At 40.0% G+C, this 20,735-nt stretch overlaps 1 long non-coding RNA gene across 1 annotated transcript; it reads right to left on the reverse strand.

Annotated features, from left to right (window-relative positions):
- Nucleotides 1–366: 366 nt before the first annotated feature.
- LOC110076007 (uncharacterized) lies at nucleotides 367–20,452 on the reverse strand. Its single transcript, XR_002300046.3, has 3 exons — nucleotides 18,415–20,452; nucleotides 14,012–14,153; nucleotides 367–10,879 (listed from the first exon to the last, which is right to left on the reverse strand). It is a non-coding gene; the product is annotated as an uncharacterized LOC110076007 (long non-coding RNA).
- Nucleotides 20,453–20,735: the final 283 nt, after the last annotated feature.

A 20,735-nucleotide genomic window follows, 5' to 3' on the forward strand; every position in this document is an offset into this window, starting at 1 on the left:
TTAATCCCTTAATTTGTACAAAATCTGGGTCTCAATCCCTGTATGTTCAACCATGTTGGTGTTCCATTAGGGTTGCAGCCTCTCTATTTTTTGAAGGGTTATTCATCTTTAACACATAAATGGTCGTCCCCATACTGGAAATGGTTGTACTTATTGAACTTGGGCACTGCAAGGATTTACAAGCATTTCTCTCTCTGTGTGTGTTTCTCACCATTATGCTCTTGTGGTCTCTCATAAGGGGCGGGTGAGCACTTGGCCAGCATGTAAGATGATGCACTTAATCGCCTAGAATGAAGAACTGCTTGTATACAAGTCCTACCTGCTGGTGAGAGACCTTTGAAGAGCTGTCCAGTCCAAGTCCAGTTTAAAAGCAAAAACAAAACAAAACAAAACAGATGGGAGAGCTGAAATCTTGAAGCTGTCCATTACAAGTTAGCATTTGGTCAGAAAATGAAGCTTAAGGCACTGCAGAATATACATTGTAAGGACATTATCCAAACTGGTGGGCATACTGCTATCATATCAGATTTGTTTAATTTGGAAAAACAAATATGGTCCTTATATGCAATCTGAAGACAAACGTCAATGATACCATTGTCAGATTGCTTAAGTCTCACATACATGTCCTGTGCAGCTCAAATTTGTAACCATTATATTACACTAGATCTGCACTTTAATTCTGTCTCAACACTATTTCATATTCATGTACATCACTTAATTTTCATCCCTTCATTATTCAATAAGAGTTTGATATAGTCTGGAAATAACTATTACTTGTAATTAGTTCCTTTTCACATAACTATGCTATAGCATTGCAATTTAAGCTCAATAAGGGATAATTTCACTTCTTTTGAAATGTGTCTGTAACTTTTTAGATACATATATAAGTTATGCAGAAATGGCTTCATAAAATGATGGAAGACTGACACACTTCCAATGCTGACTTCTGCCACTGTTGTGGGTGTTGCAGTGATATGGAGATAGATGGGGGGAGGAGGTGGTGGCGTTTTGTACCACAAGCCATCAGCTGGCAGTATTCAGATACAGGAATTAAAGTATTCTATGTAGGTAAAGTATTCAGTTTCCCTCCCTTCTCATTTCCTTCACACACCATGAGAGGATACGTTGAGAGATGAATGACCCAGTGAACTTCATGACTATACAGTGTCAAATCAGATGCATCTGGTCCAAACTGGATACTGTAATGTACTATGTCAGCCTGCCTTTTGAGCAATGTATGTAGTCTGCATTTTCAGCAACAACAACAATCCTGTTGCACTGACATCTGAGACAGAACCATGTTGATAAGCCCAGGTGTTGACATCCTTCTAGCTCAAATAATTGCTTGGGTAAGATGAAGGATAACAATGGGGTGATCCAGATCAAGGTGATTGCCTTTGCCCACATGGAGGCTGGCCATAAATATCATAGCAGAATAAGATAAATAAAGTTCCAAATAAGCACCATGATAACTATAGTACAGTTCCTTATAACTGTAAGGATCTGAAGGATTATCTTAAACTGGAACATGGAGAAATCCTGTGGTAATATGCTGTTCAACTGAAGTGTGAAGGAAAGGTTCAGTCTGAAATCCTGAAAAAAGCATCTCAATGATCTAGCATGTGAGCTATCAAATCTGAGGAACATTCAATGAAGAAATCTTGAAGAAGACTACAGATTGATTTGGCCAAAACATGCTGAGCAGTTTTTTAAAAATACAATTTTTTAATGGTTGTTGTGGGTTTTTCAGGCGATTATCTGTCACTGTGGTTGATGGTAGTGATCCTCTTGACCTTGTGGTTGGGTAGAGTTCATGACCTTTTGCATGTTGTATTTTTGAGAGCTGGGAGCCAAGTTTTGTTGAGTTTGAAACTTTCCTCTTTTTTGTTGAAGTTTTTCTGGTGCTTGTGGATTTCAATGGCTTCCCTGTGCAGTCTGACGTAATGATTGCTGGTGTTGTCCAGTATTTCAGTATTTTGAAATAGAATTTCATGTCCAGTTTGTTCTAGGGCATGTTCAGCTACTGCAGATTTTTCTGGTTGTTTTAGTCTGCAGTGTCTCTCATGTTCTTTGCTTCTGGTGTGGATGCTGCTCAACCACAAGGTCTAGGGGATCACTACCATCAACCACAGTGACAGATAATCTCCTTATCACAACAATACACCCACAACAAAACACACCAATCACCTATCCACATAAAACAATACAGCCACAACAATACACACTAATCATCCCATCTCATAGCCATAAATACTCCACGCCCTAGCCAAACTACACCAGAGCACAGTTTGCTGTCCTCTGAAGATGCCAGCCACAGAGACTGGTGAAACGTTAGGAAAAACCACCTTCAGAACATGGCCAAGAAGCCCGAAAAACCCACAACAACCATTGCATCCCGGTCGTGAAAGCCTTCGCGAATACAATTTTTAAAATAAAAAAATGGAATTCCATTAAAAAATCCATTTTTCAGCTTCCTGAATCTTAGTCCCTCCTTCATGTAAGGATCGAGTGGAAGTTTCCAGTTGGTTTCAGCTAATGTGTTTTTAGTGAAGCCTATTTGTAAAGATCTCCTCGGAAGTTAGAACTGGAACACTGTCTAATGAATGTCCAAGTGTTATTTCACTAAAAGACCTGGAAAGGACTGGAAAAGTTTTATGCCATCTCTAGGTACCTGGAAACAAAGGTCTAGGAAGCTCAAACCAAGTGTCTCCTTTTTTTCCCCTGAGACTTTTAATACTAATTTTTAAGATATAGCATAGATAACAGATTTTACACCTCTGATTTATAAAAGTGTAGGCATATGACAACTTTCTAGCCAGTCAAGACACTGTAGCACACATGAGGAAAACAGTTCTTGAAAACTATACAAACTTAACAGCTGGCATGATTGGAAATGGAAGCTAATGGATAGAGGGGTTGGTCACTTGATAATACAAAGGTGACATTTATTTCATTGTGAGTCTTCACTTTCTCAAAGAAAACCCCAAGAATTCAGGTTGTTGGTTTTTTTACTTCTTTTAAGACTTTTTTTTTCTAAAATGAAATTACCTGTACAAGAGTATGAATTGCTGATGTAAATGAAATCTGAGTTTCTCTATTTTTTGCCTTTTCCTTTAAGCAGCTCCACCATAATCTTGAACACTTTTTGTCGTGATGGTTTCCAGTGGCATAATTGCTGCCCTTGTGCCATTTGAAGCCTTTCATTTTATGAAAGGGAAACTTCAATCGGGAGGTTACATTCCCTTGTTTTGATTTTAGCAGCAAAAGTTTGAAATGCTGCAATCTGCCGCAGAGCCGAGTTTTGAAGGCGCAATGGTGTTGACACGGGATCTTCAGATTCTATCTTTAAAGATTCTAAGAAATGAAATACATTGAGAAGCAAAATCCAACTCTCTTTTCTTCTCCCTCTTTTATTAAAGCTCCCCCCCCCCCGACTTTTGTTTTAAGGATTTAGTTTTCATTAATTGAATGTTTCATGCACCGATACCCTCTTTATGTTCTCTAACAGGAGAGAATTTCAATGACTGATACGCCACAATCATGCAAATTTCCTGCTTTTCATATTCATAAACCCTACACCTAACATAGCCAGCTTCACAGCCTCAATAACGCACCTCAAGGGTGTACAGCTGAAAAAGAGGCAGAGTCAGCAACTACTTTACATGACTTTTTTAAAAAAAAAAAGAAGAACAGAAAAAGACTTGGAAAAGTTTCAAAAAATTTAAGAGTGCAAATTATTTCTGCTAAGGGCAGAAACAAAGTTTATAGAATATTCTCAGTCGCTGACAGAAACAAACCCTTAGTAGTTTTTCCCCCCTTTTCTGAAGAAGAGGGAGAACAGCTTGGTCAATGCTTTGAAATGGATACCAGCTCCACAGGAATAGCAGAATATACTTCTGGAAATACACACACTCCCTTTCTCCAGCAGTCAGTGTTCTTTCTGCCACACACATACTTTTCTCTTCTTCTTTTCTATTTCATCTCTAATTTATCTGAGAGTATGGGTAGACAATTTGTGGCTCTCCCAATGGCATGTGGACTGCATCTCCCACTGTCCTTTCACATTGGCTGAGATTAGTTGCAGTATCACAAGATCTGGAGGATGACACCTTGCTCCCGTCAGGCCAAACTGAATTTCTGTTCATTTTTAATACCATGTGTCATGTATGTATCCCACCACACCCATGCAGTGCTATTAGTTTGATGAAAACTGTTCTCTTAAGATGGGTTATTAGGCAAGTGTATGGCTCACTTTAAAACCGAGTTTAGCTCGGGACTTGTATATTTGAAATGGCACGATGTCAGAACATGTGAAACAGTTACAGACTGCATTCCGGGGTGTTAGACCTGAGAGAAAGAAGGTGAGACATGGCACTAAACATGAATGTATACTAAGAAGACAGTATAGTTCTGGTTCATTAGGCCTACCTCAACTTGATTACCACTTAATGGTGACCATGGAAATCCAGCGAACATCTCAGCAGCAAAGAATAAGAAGAGAGGCAGTGTAGGGTGCTGGAGTGTGAACGGGGAGATCCAGATTCAAGTCTCCACACAGCTGTGAAACATATGGATGATATTGGACAAATCTCTCCTAGACTTACCTTACCTCAGCGGCCATGCTGACCTTGACTGGCTAGAGATGGCTGGATAATCATGACCATAACCACTTTCTTCAGAAACAGAAAAGTTATTCTTGAACAAGTAGACCTTTGCACAAGCCAAACAGTATGACACTCATGTAGCCCCTGCCTGCTGTGTCTCATTTTATAATATAGTGTAAGCGGGATGAAATCTGTTCCAGTGAGTTAAAGAATCAAGCGGTTATAATTTACCCTGCTCTTCTGATCTTCACAATAATAGAAGCTACACATTCCTCTGTGGAAAAGACCCAGATGCTGGGAAAGTGTGAAGGCAAGAGGAGAAGGGGATGACAGAGGATGAGATGGTTGGACAGTGTTATCGAAGCTACCAACATGAATTTGACCCTACTCCGGGAGGCAGCGGAAGACAGGAGGGCCTGACATGCTCTAGTCCATGGGGTCACGATGAGTCGGACACAACGACTAAACAACAAAACAACAACATCACATTCTGATCTGTTCTCTGCTGAGCAAGTGTTAAAGGAACAGGATAATTTGTGAAATGCTTGCAGTTTGTTTCCTCTGTGAGAGGGGATAAACATGGAAATCCTAAAGCGGCAAATTATCTTCCGCATAAGACTGAAGCCATCCATTTTGTAATATAGTTAGACCCACAGTGTTAAATGCTCTCATGCTATACTTGTTCCAATGAGCTCTGAATTTTATTTTAGCTTCAGCAGAAGCCTATGGAGAAATGAGTGTACATTGATAAAACTCCTATTTGAATGCCTTACTGTGAGGATGATTGCAGTATCTTCCAGTCTATTTACTAATTAATTGTCATTTATTTATTTAAATTTTGACAGCTGCAGCAGATTCGATAGGGCTTCACAGAAAGTCCAGGATACAAGGCAAGATCTGAGACTGAAACCAGTCAGAAATCAGAAACCTGTGTTCCTAAAGAGACCCAGGCCTCGTTTTCACTGATAATCACTGGTAACCATCCTCATCTGGACTGTCCCACTTCAGATTGTAGTTCACTCACATGACTGAATATTCCTCCATGCCAATTTGTTCTGGGGTGGGTTGTACTCTGCTGTGTGGTGGACCCAGAGCTTTTAGGGTCAAAGCCTCAGGAATTTCTGAGCATTTGTCATCTGCAAACACACACAAAGCTCCCTTTTAAAACCAGCTGCAATCTTTACAATTGCTGAAGGAGAACAGTATTTTCCCAGTAATTATGTATTGTTGCAAGTTGTTCCTGCAAAGTATTCGAGGGTAGTTTGGTCTTTAAAAGGCAGTTAAGAGCCATGAGTTTTTCATAAGACTGGCTCCTTATTTGTTGATATGGAACAATTCAGCTGCCCGCAATCTGGACTCTCTGGGGCTGCCATAGTGAACCTCCCTGAAGGGTAGTACTACATCATTGATTTTCCTTTTTGTACAATGGAGTTACAGTTTAGAGTTTCTCCTGGATTTCTTTGGTGCTTAGGTGGGAGTAGATGTCACCTTTTACTGACTCCACCTACATCAAACATGCCCCTGTTGTGGACAGAAAGCTATACGTCCTGAAGCAGTAGGTTTGTAGCTTGGTATTGCTCTTGGATCTGCCGTTTCTATTCAGCACTTAGATTGGAGAGTATACCAATTTTACCCTTTACTAACTCCTCCTGATATGCTGCCTACACTCCCTACCTAGCCATTTTAGAGACTGGATTATTCTAGTGCCCTGCACGTGAGGCTGCCCTTGAAGGTAATTGGGAGTGTCAATAGGAATGGAATGCAGCCACCAAAGTTCTAAGGGGAATCAAACGATCAGAATTAGAGATGGGGACGAAGCACCAAAATGGGGCTTAATCTTGGTTCGCGGGTTATCAAACTTGACAACCCACGAACCACAAATTGCCCCCAGTGGCGCGACAAACCACAAATCGATTCATTGTTTTGACCAATTTTTATTTGTTTTTTTAGACAACCCCTGGGATTCTCTTTTTAAAAAAGCCCTGGCATCCACAGTCATTCTTATGCTGCCCAGCATAGCAAGAGGGAGAAAGGGATCAAGGGCAGCAGGGCTGGGGGATCACTATGCGGGACATAGGAAGAGTGGAAAGCCCGACCCAAGCCATCCCCCAGCCCCAGGGGTGGGATTCCCTTCGGGCAAGCCTTAGCAAGCCACCCAAAGGGAAAAAAACCCCTCTCTGCTTATGCCCCCAAGGAATAGCTGATCCATGGGGGCATAAGTAGATAGGGAATGAAGGGACGAATATAAAAGGGTTATATCTGTTGCTTCCTATTCATCGGGGTCTCTGCACTCCAAGAACATGAAGCAATAAATATCTGATGAATCAGGGATATTCGTTGAATATCCTGATTCATTTTTATATAACTCATTTCAAGGTGCTGGCGTTGACATTTACAAGATATTACCTGGCTTGGGGCTAAAGTATCTTTCGCACTGTCTTCTTCTGTACTAATGGAACCACCTTTGCATTCCCTTGCCGTCTATAGTGCGATGGGTGGGACTTCACAGGTATGGTGCTGAATTGTGAAACAGCTTGCCTAAGGAGGTATATTTGGCTCATTCAGTGACGTTGCTGAAGATTTTAATATCCTTTTGCTTGGTTATATTGAGGATTTTGAGCGTTATGAATTGCAATTGTTTTATTGTGAGGTGTTTTTTTGTACATGTCACTGCAGGGGTGGCTTATAGGCCAGGGATGTGTACAGCCTGCACCTCCACATTTCAGGATTCCCCCTCTCCAATCATGAGTCAGCCTCGCTTCAGTGTAAAAAATCACCAAGATAGGCACTGAAATCAATCAGTCAGTCAGTCAACCAACCAAATGTCACTCCTTTAAGATGAAGTTTCCTACTGAAACATATACTGTGGTGGTTTGAGTTCAGCTCTCCATTGGGCTTTCTTGATAGGGGCTGGACTTGATGGGTTCCTTCCAGCTCTGCAATTCGATGATGATGATGATGATGATGATGATGATGATGATGATGATATACTTTAAACAAATGAAAGGGTGTCTTTATGGACTTTTGTGACTTTCAAAAATGATGCAAACATTGAAGTTGCATAATCAAATCAAAATAAGTATTTATAATAATTTTAATAAAGTATAATAATAATCAAATACTTCTGAGGACATCCTGGGACTGTGCAGCTTACACATGACTACACAGACTGGATCTTCTCCCTGAAGAAACAGTGGGGAATCTAATTCCCAACCTCTGGCTCTGCAGCCAGATATCTAACCACTGATGGTTGTGTATTCTCTTGCATGTTATATTTCCAAAACTAAAAACTGCCATCTTAAGCACACTTGACTATGAGAATGTACCACTGAAATCAATGGAATTCACCTCTCAGTTAGCATGTATAAGGATCCGGCTGAGAGAGGAAGATTTTTTTTTCTTGATCAAACTTCCACTTTGTCAAACTTACATATCCTTCTTGATCGGAGATTAGAGAGAAAGGCAATTAATATTTCCCCCTCTAAGCCTAATGTGGTAACAGAATGAATTTCTCTTGTCCGCTGCATGATAGAAAATCAACTGGAAACATGAACACTCTGCATAATGTAGTAGTACGATCTGTGAAATATTTCATTTCTATGCCATGATTGTGAAGTTCTTTTTCTCTTGGCATAATACATACACGGCACAGATATAAAACATTAAGTGATGAGACTAATTTTTAATAAATCCATTAACTTCACACCAGAGCAGAACAATGTCTTCAAAGCCAGTGAGGGTGGGTTTTTCCTCTTTTTCTTCTTCTTCTTCTTTTAATCAAAGGTATAGAGTAAGAAATTTGTTTGAGATCAAATGCATTCAACTGCATAAAAAGGATTGTGAGAGCGATGTATTAAGGCATTACATTTAAAACATCAAGAGCTAGGGGGGAAAAATAAGAGGGAAGAACTGGTGGTGCTTTTAAGTGGCAAATGTTAGGAGGGTTCTGTGCAGCACAGGTGAGACTAGGGATGGTGTCAGAGATCAGAAAGTGGGAAATCTGCTTCCTCCAAAGCCCTGATAGGTCATAGTCAAAGGGAATAAGGAAGGGCCATTTTGGGGGTTGATTTTAACTCTTTTGCCCCCATTTGTTGCAGCAAAAAAAGGAAGGCAGGGGACACTTCTAGGGCCCTGCTGGGGAATGGACTAGCAGTGGAGCCTATGGCTAGTACACCCTTCTTTGTCACACAATATCCTAGGATGAAAGGCAAGTCAAAAACACATTATCTTAAAAATTCATTCACAGGGCAATCCTGTTGTTGTGTAGGAATGCTCTGAGGCGGGTGCACTGAAGCAATTCCGATGCTTTGGAGGCTGGAGCATGTGTGGAGCTGGGATCCTGCCAAGAAGACAGAAGTGCCAAGGAAATAGTGTTTGGCACATGCGTGTGAGTGTGTATGTGAGCCCACTCTTCTGCCACTGTAATCAACGGGAAGGAAATCATTTAGGCCACCTCCAAGGATCCTGGAAATATTCTCCCAGGATGAAAGCATGGCTGTTTTACAATCCCATGTATTCTTTCCAACAAAGATGGTGATTAAGAAGGAAAACTAATTCCCACCGTAAACTGCAAGTAAATTAAAAAGAGGGATTGGAAAATGTCTTGAGTAGCACTCTGCAAGAGTTGAATGGCCGTCTATCTACCTCAGGTGTGGGCTGATGATGATCACATAGTCAGTCACTCAGGGTTTCTACTATCCAAGCTGGAGCAATGCATTGCATAGAGTCGAATGAGATGCCCCTGCCACTTGAAGGAAGTGCCTCACACATTCTGTGGTGGCAGCTGACAAATCCAACTTGGAAACCATCTCACTGGCAGCAGCTATTTTCACATAACAACAACAACAACAACATTCCTTCAAGTTGATTCTGATTTATGGCAATCTTTTCCAGGTTTTCCTGGGTATAGAGCACTCCATTTGTGGCTTACCCTTTTCTTCTGAGGTCCTCTGGGACTGTGCAGCTTGCCCAAGGCCACATAGGCTGGCTCTTCTCCTAGAAAGCACAGTAAGGAATCACACTCCCAGCACAGACACCTACCACATCTCACTAACTACCCAGCAACTGCTCTCACATGTATGTATGTATGTATGTGTGTGTGTTATGTGACATCGTCACATCTGATTTGTAGCAACCCTAATGTGGTTTTCAAGGTAAGTGTGACATTTGAAGTATGATTTTACAAGTACCAACCCATGCCCCCGTGAGCAGGAATTTGAACGCAGGTCTACACAGTCCAAATTGGTCATTCTATCCACAACACTACACTGGGTATTGCTTTCACATACCTAAGAAAACATTAATATAGTTCCAAATTACCCCTAGGGGATGAATGACACTTTTCAGGGATAAATTCAAGCAGGTATCCACAACAGACATATCTCAAGGACATTTTTATTTGTAGGTGTGCCAAATATATTTCTAATAATTTTTGTTCACTTCCTGAGCCCCTCTAAAAATGACAAAGTATGTTTGAATGGGAACCCCAGAAGAACAGGTGACGAATGCGTGATACAGAGGGGCTGATCAACAACTTGACTTCTCTAGTTCTCTGAAAACGTATTGTCTCAGTGCAGCTTGACTTGAATCCAAGTTCTCCAAACATACCGCTTTATGTCAATTGGGACTACATGCCCCCAGACCAAGGATGATCCTATCTTTGCTTCATGTCCTCAGCTGCTGCAGAAAAATGTCAAAATTTTATGCAGCTAGTTTTGTTCTTTTTGTAGTTTGCAACAGTATTTCTCTTCACCCTGGACTCGGATGGGCAAAGTGCCGCTCGGAGGTTTATACAGCCCCAAAGCCTGTCTCTGCAGACCTTGCACCCCAGAGCCCCTCCAATCTACTTGCAAAAAAGGAGGAGGTTGTCCCTAGCATACACGCACAAACACACACACACACACACACACACACACACACACACACGGACACACACACACACACACACACACAGAGAGAGAGAGGGAGAGAGAGAGAGAAGTGAATTGCCATTCTGATGCCTCTAGGAGTTGCTATTCACCTTTAAATCAATCACAGGGTCCTTTTACACCATTTAATACTCAAAAACATTTTTTTCCATCCAAACCCAATGGAATTTCATTCATTTATGGTTTTGTCCTCCTGCACCGCACATACAAATCTATGCAGGACCCACTGAAGCTGCCCGCTCCAAGTATTTTGTTTCCATCAATCTCATAAGTGTGCCATCCTAACAATTTTCAACCAGGGTATCGTCCTTCTGTCATCATGGCTGGTGGTCATTCAGTCTGAAACATCTAAAACAGAAATGATCAGAAGAGGAAAGCTTGTGGGAACTGATTTGGAGAAGATCAACAAGATCTGCTGACTTCCAGTGTAACAATAATAAGACCAAGAAGGTTCCCCAGCTCCAAGATTATGTTACTAAATAAAAATATTTGGGTGGAGGGGATTTTTGTGTGTGTGTGTGCATGCGTGTATGTGAGAAAAGATTTGTGTGTGTTTTTCTCGTACCTATTCCTTAATTTATAGCAAATATTCTCTGACGTGAGCCACTATTTTGCACCCGGCTCAGGCGGGAGAATTTCACACTTCAGGTATAAAACAAAGTGGATCCTGCAAGCCTGAAATACACATTTGCATTTAAAATCCCATGGAGATTATAAGGCGAACGCACTCACATATGCGTACATGCCAATACCTCGCATCAATATTCAGCTCTTAACAAATGTGCATTAAAGGAAGTGGCAAAGCATTTTACCTGGAGTAATGCAACAGGGTTATCATTCAACTGTCATTGCTCAGTAGACAGTTGTCAATAAAATTACTGATAAATCATGAATCTAAGCCCATGAGGCACCATAAACACACACGGTAATTGAAGTATGGCCATTTACTGGCATTTCTATCAAATCAAAATGCCTTAACTGGATATGTTTTGCAGATCTATACCTTTATCTCCCATTTTTGGATGGCACTTTGATGCAAGAAGTTCTTACAAACCTGCCTTGGAGACCCTAAGATTTTTCCATTGAATGTTTCTAAAATGGGGATAGCAACAGGAATCAAATCAGAAAGTCAGAAGCTGATTGTTTCCCTGCTAATAAAATGGCTACCACTGAGGATAGTTCTCTTCTCAATCTGATATCTAATAAAAACTTTGCATTGCAGCTAAGCTAAAGTTAATCAGATCTCATCATCTTTATTCCAAAACTCCAGAAGCTCCAGCCACATACAGTGCTGCTTAATTGAGATGTTAAATTGGGTAGTGGTTATCTGTGTTTGCAAATTAATCCATTATGAATTGCACGTCGCTCTCCCCCACTTTCTGCCATTGTTATCATGGATTTTATTAACCCAGTCTTTGCTAAGCATAAACCAGGGCGCCGAAGGAAGATTTTTGCTGCTAGGCTAGGGGACTCTATAGGCATTATAAAATATTAAGCAGCAGAAAACCTGGTGGTTCCAGAAGGAAAGGAAAGGAAATGCACTAAACATTTTAAGATGTCTTTATCTTTGGAAAAAAGAGCTGGGTGTCTAGTATTCCAAATGAGGCAAGGTTCTTGCCCTTTGGAATCACTACCAATAAGTTAATGAGCAAAGTACTAATCTTCTTAGAGATATTTAGGAACCTTTTTAGAAGCAACTAATAATGTGACTCCAAAATTCCTCTTACATCATTTTACTTTGAATTCTAAATGACTTCTCAGCATCCACATTTGCCGGGGAATTATGACAAAGGTTTCCAAATATAAGGGATATAATCATATTGGAATCTACATCAGAAAAACTGCCTGAAGTTTTGTAGCAATGTTGTCATCTGCTCTATTTTTCAGAAGGTATGTGTGACTGACTAAATCTATAGCATTTATAGTGCTGTTCTATAGTAAAACTGTCTTGGGTGACATGTCTCCATCAGACAGAGCTGTGGAATATGTTTAAGATGCTATGGTGCAAGTAGAATATCTGTGCTTATTTTAACACTAGGCTAAAATTATAGCAGCATTTCATGTAATGCCTGACAAGAACTACCCTGCTATCATTTTACAATAGAACATTTTTACAACTATGTGGCTTCCAGAAATGGTGGGTGGTGGAATTATTTCAGTCTACATTTTCATATGGACCATCCTAATTCAATATTTTCACATGAGTAAGGAATACTTTCCAAAAATGTAGCATCTCAGGCAAAAACAAAAGCAAAATAAAAAATTAAGAAGACAAAAACGTTGTGACAACTTAGAGACTAATTGCTATATTTTAATGTGAGCTTTCATGGACAAGTGGTCTGAGGAAGTGTACTCGTGCACAAAAACTCACATTAAAATATAGCAGGTCGTCTTTAAGGTGCCATAACGTTTTTGTCTTTTTTATTTTTATTTTGTTTTTGCCTGATCTAGAATAGTTTCAACATCCTTCAATTCCTGAACTTCTCCAAATTTTGCCAGGCAGTTCTTGGATAGAAGAATCACATCCATTCAACAACATGACAACACATTTATATATTGAGGGAAACCATGTACAAGAAACGTGTGTATGCATGCATCTGTCTGCCTGTCTGTCCTATTGCAGGAGTGACCTTCTGCTCCTTTAGCGTAAGAGTTCATCCTAACAAATGAATCATGGTTTATACTTTTTAAGCCAATTTCATCACATCCATATCCATTAATTATTTTCTGTTGGCAGGTTTTTTTGTTTGTTTGTTCATGAAATTTACATCCTGCCTTTCTTCCAGTGAGTCAAAGATGGCATGTATGGTTCTTCTATCTGTCTTGCAGGAATTTGTGACTTTTGGTAAGTTCTTACAAAAAAAATAAATGGAAACAAAATGTTCATCCATCCCCACTACAGTGCAATGATTAGCTTGCTAATAACCAATTATATGCATGTAATTGTACAAGTAAATATTGTAACAAAACTTTGGTTTTGTGATTAATATTACATGTTAGCTATCCCTACTCATAGTCTAGACATAACTATTATATCTATGGAAGTTAATGAGATATTTGAAAGATTGGCCAGCAAATTTTTTATTCATTTTTAACAAACCCAATTTTTTTTCTCTTCAAGATCTATTGATTCCTTTTTGCATGCAACCATAATCTGCACTTCTGGCTACATATAAGTTTCAAGTTTTGTACCTGCATTTTCCTGCCTCCCTCTCAATCTGCCTCGCTGTTTGACAAATTCAGGATGCACTACCAAGCCACTTAATTGCCATAATCAATATGAGACCAGCTTAGTAACTGTAATTAAAATGGTGTGGTCAATAAACAATGTGAGCCTGAAACACGAAGGACTGCATAACTGAGAGAAAACATGTAATTAAAATGAGCTATGTAGTCTTCATGGGAGATAGGCCAGCCTAATTATAATGGATGAGTGTTTGACTTTAGAAGCAGACAAATAATTTGTAATGAATATTTTACCTGTGGAGAATAGATTCTATCTCTTTTGCACAGTTCCGAGTGAAAGGCATGAAGGGAAATTCACGATGCTCAAACATGGTAGAAGCATGGCAAGCAAACGCACCTTCTGCCATTCCTATTGTAAAAGACAGGAAGGGCTGACCTGTACAACAGGCAGAGGCAAAAAGTAGGTCAAGATTAGCTGGTGGGGCTCAGCATGGTCTGTAGAAGGTCAACAACAACTCCAGGTTATCATGAAGAAGAAACATGGTTTCTCACTTTTGCTCTCCTTTTCTCACCAGTGTGGCCTACAGTCCAGGAAGAGAAGAAAACATATCTTCCATGGAAGGGGTGAATCTGCTCCCAACATGCATCAAGCACAGACCACTGATGCGATTTGTTTGTCTACAGAGAGTCCAGAGAAGGAGGGAGAGGGGGAATGGTTTGTGCCATCTGCCCCATATGCAAGCAGAAATATTGATTGGTTGCCTTCAGCCAGAACTTGGTGCAGTTTGGCTGGACATGTGGATTAGAATCACTTGCCTCTAGTAGCTCAGAATGAATTTATACTTGTGTTTTAAGATGGAGAGGTAATGGACTCCATGCCTTGAGCTCCCATTTTGTCTCTGGTTCCAGCACAAAACCATCCACTAATGTGCCCTTACTCCAATTAGTGGACCTCAGAGGTCCAAAGGCATTGGAAATGGAAGGTGAACATGGCCTTAGGATGGCACCAGAGTACATTAGCAGTACTAAGCCAAGTGTCTGGTGCTTGCCCAGAATCTGGGCACATTGTTTCATCATAGTGGACTCCTTTACAACAGCTGGGATCTGCTCCTCTTACTTTTTCATTCACCACTTCCAAATTTCAGCTGGTCTCTCTCCCTTGGACTTAAATTCCATAGTTTAGGTTTGAACAAACAGATGAGAGACACCACCTCTTTAAAGACCCTGTCCATATTCAATCTGTAGTGATGGAAGATGAGAGAGAAAAATTACATTTCATACTTTGCAAAATATCCCAGCCAGCATGGGGTATTCTGGGCACTGTAATCCAAGTTATCTACATATCTGTAAAGACAGGCAGATATCTATAAAGACAAGTATGCTCACCTAGGGGTCACTACAAAGCAGACCCTTACCGCTCTGTTGCATGTTATGGTGCAAATGCGCAAGTAGCAGCATAATAGAATCAAGCTTAATTGCGTATTTCCTGACTGACTGAACACGTGGATAGTATGGAGGGGCTTTCTGTGTAAGCATGAACAAAATTGAAAGAGGGACTTTTTTTCATTTTGTGTTCTTCCATCAATCCCCAAATAGCTTCTTAAGCTATTTGTACTGTATTAATGAAAAAAGGAGAAATGAAAGTTCCATGCTTTTTGTATTTCTTTTGTTTGTTTAACCTTTCACTATTTTTCTGTCAATTTTTTCATCCAATAGCATAGTCAGGAATTTTTAATTTATTAAAGGGCCTGGATTGGTTTGAAGCTAGTGGTGCTTCTGTTTTGTTTTGTTTTTAATTTACAAACACCTCAATATGTACCTGAGAGAAAGGCATAAATTACAAAGTTTTGAGGCTTAATTAGGCCATGCTCTGCCCAAACACACTCTTCCTGCTCCATTGCTAGCTGGGAGCTTTCTTTCTGAAGACACTTAGGCAGAACCTGGCCTAACTAAGCCTCAACGCTTTCCAATGTAGGCCTTCCTGCCAGATTAGGTGTCTGTAACATGCCTGTAAGGTAGGTAGAACTCCCAAAATAGAGAGCTATGACAATAGTAGTCCAGGAAAAAAAAACCAGAAATCCTATCCCTAGAACACAGAATGATTTCCTAACAAATCTTGCAACTGGGGAAAATATTTAGGCTGATGGAGCAAGAAAAAAAAAAAAAAACAGAAGAGGAGTTTTCATTCTCTTGAGCATCCTCCTCAACACCATTTCTTCTCCCTGACTGCAAGAACACATCTTTGAATCAGGGGTGGGGGTGGATGGGATCCTATGTCAGTAATGGCTGTGATTTGTATGTTTCCAAAAGGTACTTTTTCAGTGACACTGGAACAAAGGAATGGAGCCTTCTGGCTGGAGAGAATTAGAATATAGACTGGTACAGTTTATTTGAACTCAAGCATTTACATCTCATTCTGCTCATATGGGCAATAGGTTGCCAACTCTGAAAAGACAGTGGTATACAAGATCTACCAAACTTCATTCAAGCCATGCCTTGATGAGATGCATTCTAATGAGGGTCCTCCCCAGTTCACTGAAGCTTAATCCCTATTCAAAGGGGATTAGTATTCAAATTTATCATCAAATCAAGAGTGATTAGTGGCCTAACACATACAGTATGTCACTGAAGAGTCTTTGAAATCCCAAATGGTAAGCTCTTGTTTCAGTGTTTGGGTTAGACTGCTGTTGTCGTTGTGTGCGTATGTGTGTGTTATGTGGGGGGGTTGTGTGTTTTTTTTTGAAAGAAAAATCATAATATATTCTGACACTTAGTCGACTAGCCTTTGAGCTTATTTTGATTTTCCATATGACATGACTAGCATGCACATTTATGGCAGAAATGTTGCTCTTTCTTGTGAGAGAGACGGAAGGCTGGCTTTGGACTGTGCCACTTAGCAGCTGTATGCTAATGACTCAAAAAAGTTCTACACATCCTCCCTTGGGAGCTGGGTTGTCTCCAGTCCTTCGTTTCTCAAGAAGTTGCTAATGGGACACTTCATAAGAAAGGGCTGGTTTTTCAAAGAAGGTCCATGATGACAGAGTTTGATGGAAGGTGACCTGCTTGTAATTTATTACCAAGATGGAGCTGTCTTTAGAGAGATGCTCCTTATCTAATAGATTGAATGAGTGTTCCTCAAGGAAGGAATAGAAGAAATAGATGACAGAACTATTGGATTTTCAACATGGTCTTCAGGCTTGAAATGGGGCTGAAAACATTCTGACAACTTTAAACTTAATAGCACTTGAGGATGTAAAAGCGTACCATAATTCAAATTCTACTCATCATGTCTATTCTTAAACTTGTATTTCCAAAGGCAGAAGTTGAAAATGGTTAATATTTTAGGATTTCATAAGACTTTGAGAGGAGTGATAGCTACAACTCTCTGTCCTCGGCCCCATTGGGAAAAAAAACTTTAAAATATAAAAAATGAGAGTGGCTTATGACTGCTTCACCCCAAAATGTTTGGGTGAGGTTCCCCCATGTCCTGGTCCATGAGTTGTCCATGAGTTGGAGGTGAATCCTAGTGCTTAAGAATGCCAGAATTTGCGCTCTCATTATCCCTCTGTAATTAGGTAAATAGACTTTGGTAATGTCCTGCTCCTGGGACTCTCGGGGAGGGGGGGCATGCAGACCACCAAAACTGAAACCAAACTCAAAAATGATATCAGAAGTGGCTAGATGACCATTGCTGTCACTGTGCTTCAGCAGCTTCAGAAATGGTGGGAATTTTCGGCACTCTTTCACTCTGAACATGAAAATATTCATCTGCTAAATAGGGCTATCAAGCTGTCGTTAAAGACTTGGCTACAGAGACCAGTGGAAAGTTGACAACCATGTGGATGCCTCATGTGAGCCATTTATATAATCAGATGTATGTGGAAAGCTGTTGTGTGAATGGTATATGGGAATGATTCCTATACCTATTGTTTGAACATTACTTGGAAAAAAATACATTTAAAGATTACATGTTCTAGAATCCCTTAGCCAGCAGAAGGATTCTGGGCATTGTAATACTTTTTCTAAACTTTGCTTTCAAGAACGGTAACAGATTCTGAAAGAATAGCAGGGAACACATGTATGCATACACTCAAACATACATACTCATGGGGATGTCCTGAATAACCTTCCCCTCCTCATCTGTCATCCTCCCCATGTAAATCGTGTCACCAACATCCCCACCACCACCACAGAACAGCCAGTTAGAGTGGATTGTCAGAAGCCTTGTTTTCACGAGTAGCTGGAGCACAGAGATGTGCACATTTAGAAGGAGGGCGGAATGTTTTGAGGCTATTTTCTATCCATGTTTCTCTTGTTTGCTTCTTGGTAGCCTAAAGATAAACATTTTAAAAACTCAAACTTCTTAAAGATAGAAACAAATGAAGAATGATGGTTTGTGTAGAGCATCCTTTTTAATGTCTATTTTGGTTTTGGAGGAAGAACAGCATTCAGAGGGAAAGCAAGGGTACACAATTAGAAATTAGCAAAGTCAAAATTCCCAATCCTATTAATCTGCCAATCAATTTGGAAAGCTTTCCCTCCCACTTTACTTTTTCCTAATTACACCTCTACAGTTCTCTGCAAAAAGCCCACACAGTTCAAGCTGTGTGCCAGCTCCTTGTGTAAATAATATGGGCTTACCTTACAGATGCCTTACATTTAGTCTGCATACATTACTTAAGCCTTGGTAATATTACCTCATGTAGACTCCGCAGCTGGCTGTGCTACTGTGAGAGTAGTTATGGATTATACTGCTCCTGTCTCCTGACCAGGTATTAATAGAGTTCTCCTCAGCAACTCACTAGTGATTAATGAGATGAGAAGATAAAATACTCCACCTGCTGCAGCAGCCATGAAAACTGAATTAATGAGAGCAAACAAAAAAAGAAAGAAAAAAGAAACGGTAAGAAAAGAGAGGAGGCCTTGGTGTGTAATGCAAGGCAGACCCACTGCTTATTTACTACAGAGTCTAATGATGCTATTTACGAATGAGTTAGTGCTTTCTAGATTAGTATGGTAGGAGGCAGCCAATCCAGGGGAAAATTATACATTACGATAATAATTACAGTGTTCCATAAAAATGCTTATCTATCGTCAAGACTGTAATCTTAGGAGAAACACCTTCTCCTCATTACTCCATTATGGATCTTTCGTAAGTGCAGTAATTTAGCTGTGGAAATACACACTGGAGTAAATGCTGTGAAGGGAGGTTTGCACACTGAGCATAATGAGAGCACAGACTTTTCCAGCTTGAGTTTATGAGATGGAAAAGAAAGATTTTACACGGCAGCAGGATTCTTGCTTAGAGCAGAGGTTCACACCAAGAAGAACCATTTAGGGTATGGCAGGTACTTCTTAAAAAGCTGAATCCAGCAAAGGGAGATTATTTCAATTTTTTTCTGCACTTAAAGCTTGCACAAGGTCTTTTCATCTTAGCTCTTCCATTCTCCCTCAGTAGCACTGGCCGTTTTCAACAGGTACAGTAAGTTCCAGCACTGTGCAGTATCTGCATGCTTATATAGGTGTTCAAGACAGGAACATCTCCAAAGGAGAGCTGGCAATCCAAGTTCAAAACTAAAATGGTTGAACACATTGGCCAAAATCCAATTAATAAATTTTAAAATGCTCATGGAAGGACAAATGCCCAGTAGTTTTCCCCCTTTCTCTGTCATCCTGTGTGCAACTGGTCATGTGACTAGGCATATGCCTTATTTTGTAACAGGCATGTGGCTGGTTTTGTGAAGGATAGCCTGCTGAAGAGACTCTTACACCGGAAGGATTCTGCTCATTCATGTTCAAACACAGGAATAAATTAAATTGTTCCTCCCAAGAAGAGCAGAAGCATTGAATGAACTGGACCTTAAGTCCTATCTGTATCATAGGTTGATGTGCTGGAGGCTAACCATTCAAGTTCACTGCCAGACTTTTAAGAGTTAAGTGCTCAAATCTCTAAGCTTGGATGAATGAATCAGACAGTTATGGTTTCTCTCATATTTGAATCAATTTCAAGTTATTTCCATCCTAAATATTTGGGGTGCGGGTGAAGGTGGAGTGAATTCTGCTAAAACAAGCTGGCACAACAAATTTTGCTAACCAACATCCACAAGAGGTCTCAATATTGTTCAGATTTGCTTGGAGTGTCTGACATTTTTCTGAACTTCCCAGAATTTGCTTCATTTTTCAATGGGATGTTTCTGTTTTCTTTGATACCTAGTGATAGTTTCAAGTACTTTTAAATGACGGTATTGCTTCCCTTGTTCTGTGTTTTTCATTATATACAGATAAAAATAATCTGGTCTTCAAAATCAAATACATTATAAGGAACAAATAAGATGAAGCTATCATGGAATCTACCTTTTTATTTAACTAAAATAAAAATCCTATATGTTTTTTTTATTTTAACAAGGTTACAAGTTATTGTATTTTTCCATCTATATATAAGATGCTACTTTTTCCTAAAATCATTGCCCTAAAAATTAAGGGGTGTCTTTTACACAGAAGTAAGCTGAGATAGCTAAAGAGAACAAACCGGCACGTAGCTTGCCTCTCTAAACAGTCTTGCTTCAACCAGGAGGCTTAGTTTCCTACAGTCAGGAGATTTAGCTACCTCCAACCATGAGCCTTATGGAACTGATGTCAGCTGACCCTGAACAAACCAATTGGAGCACACCTCCTTGGAGGTGGAGCCTGTAGCCTCAAGATTCAACAAAGACAAGTGTCTGACATTCTGAGCCCAGAGGCAGAATCCTCAAATATAGGTTTTCATAATTTTTTGGTTAGAAAATTGGGGGGGTGTCTTATAAATGGGGGTGTTATAAACGGAAAAATACGGTAATACACGCTTTTGCTATTAAAGCTCAAAACATCTCCATGAACATGCTATGTATTTTTCTAATATTATTTCATGCTTGGGCAACTTAACACCATAGCACAGAGAAATGATGCACATATTAGCAAAGTAAAAGATAACAACTAGCGATGGGGATATTCGTATATGAATACGAATACCCATGCACAG

The sequence above is a fragment of the Pogona vitticeps genome, chromosome 2 (genome assembly GCF_051106095.1).
Source record: "Pogona vitticeps strain Pit_001003342236 chromosome 2, PviZW2.1, whole genome shotgun sequence".
Lineage (NCBI taxonomy): Eukaryota > Metazoa > Chordata > Lepidosauria > Squamata > Agamidae > Pogona > Pogona vitticeps.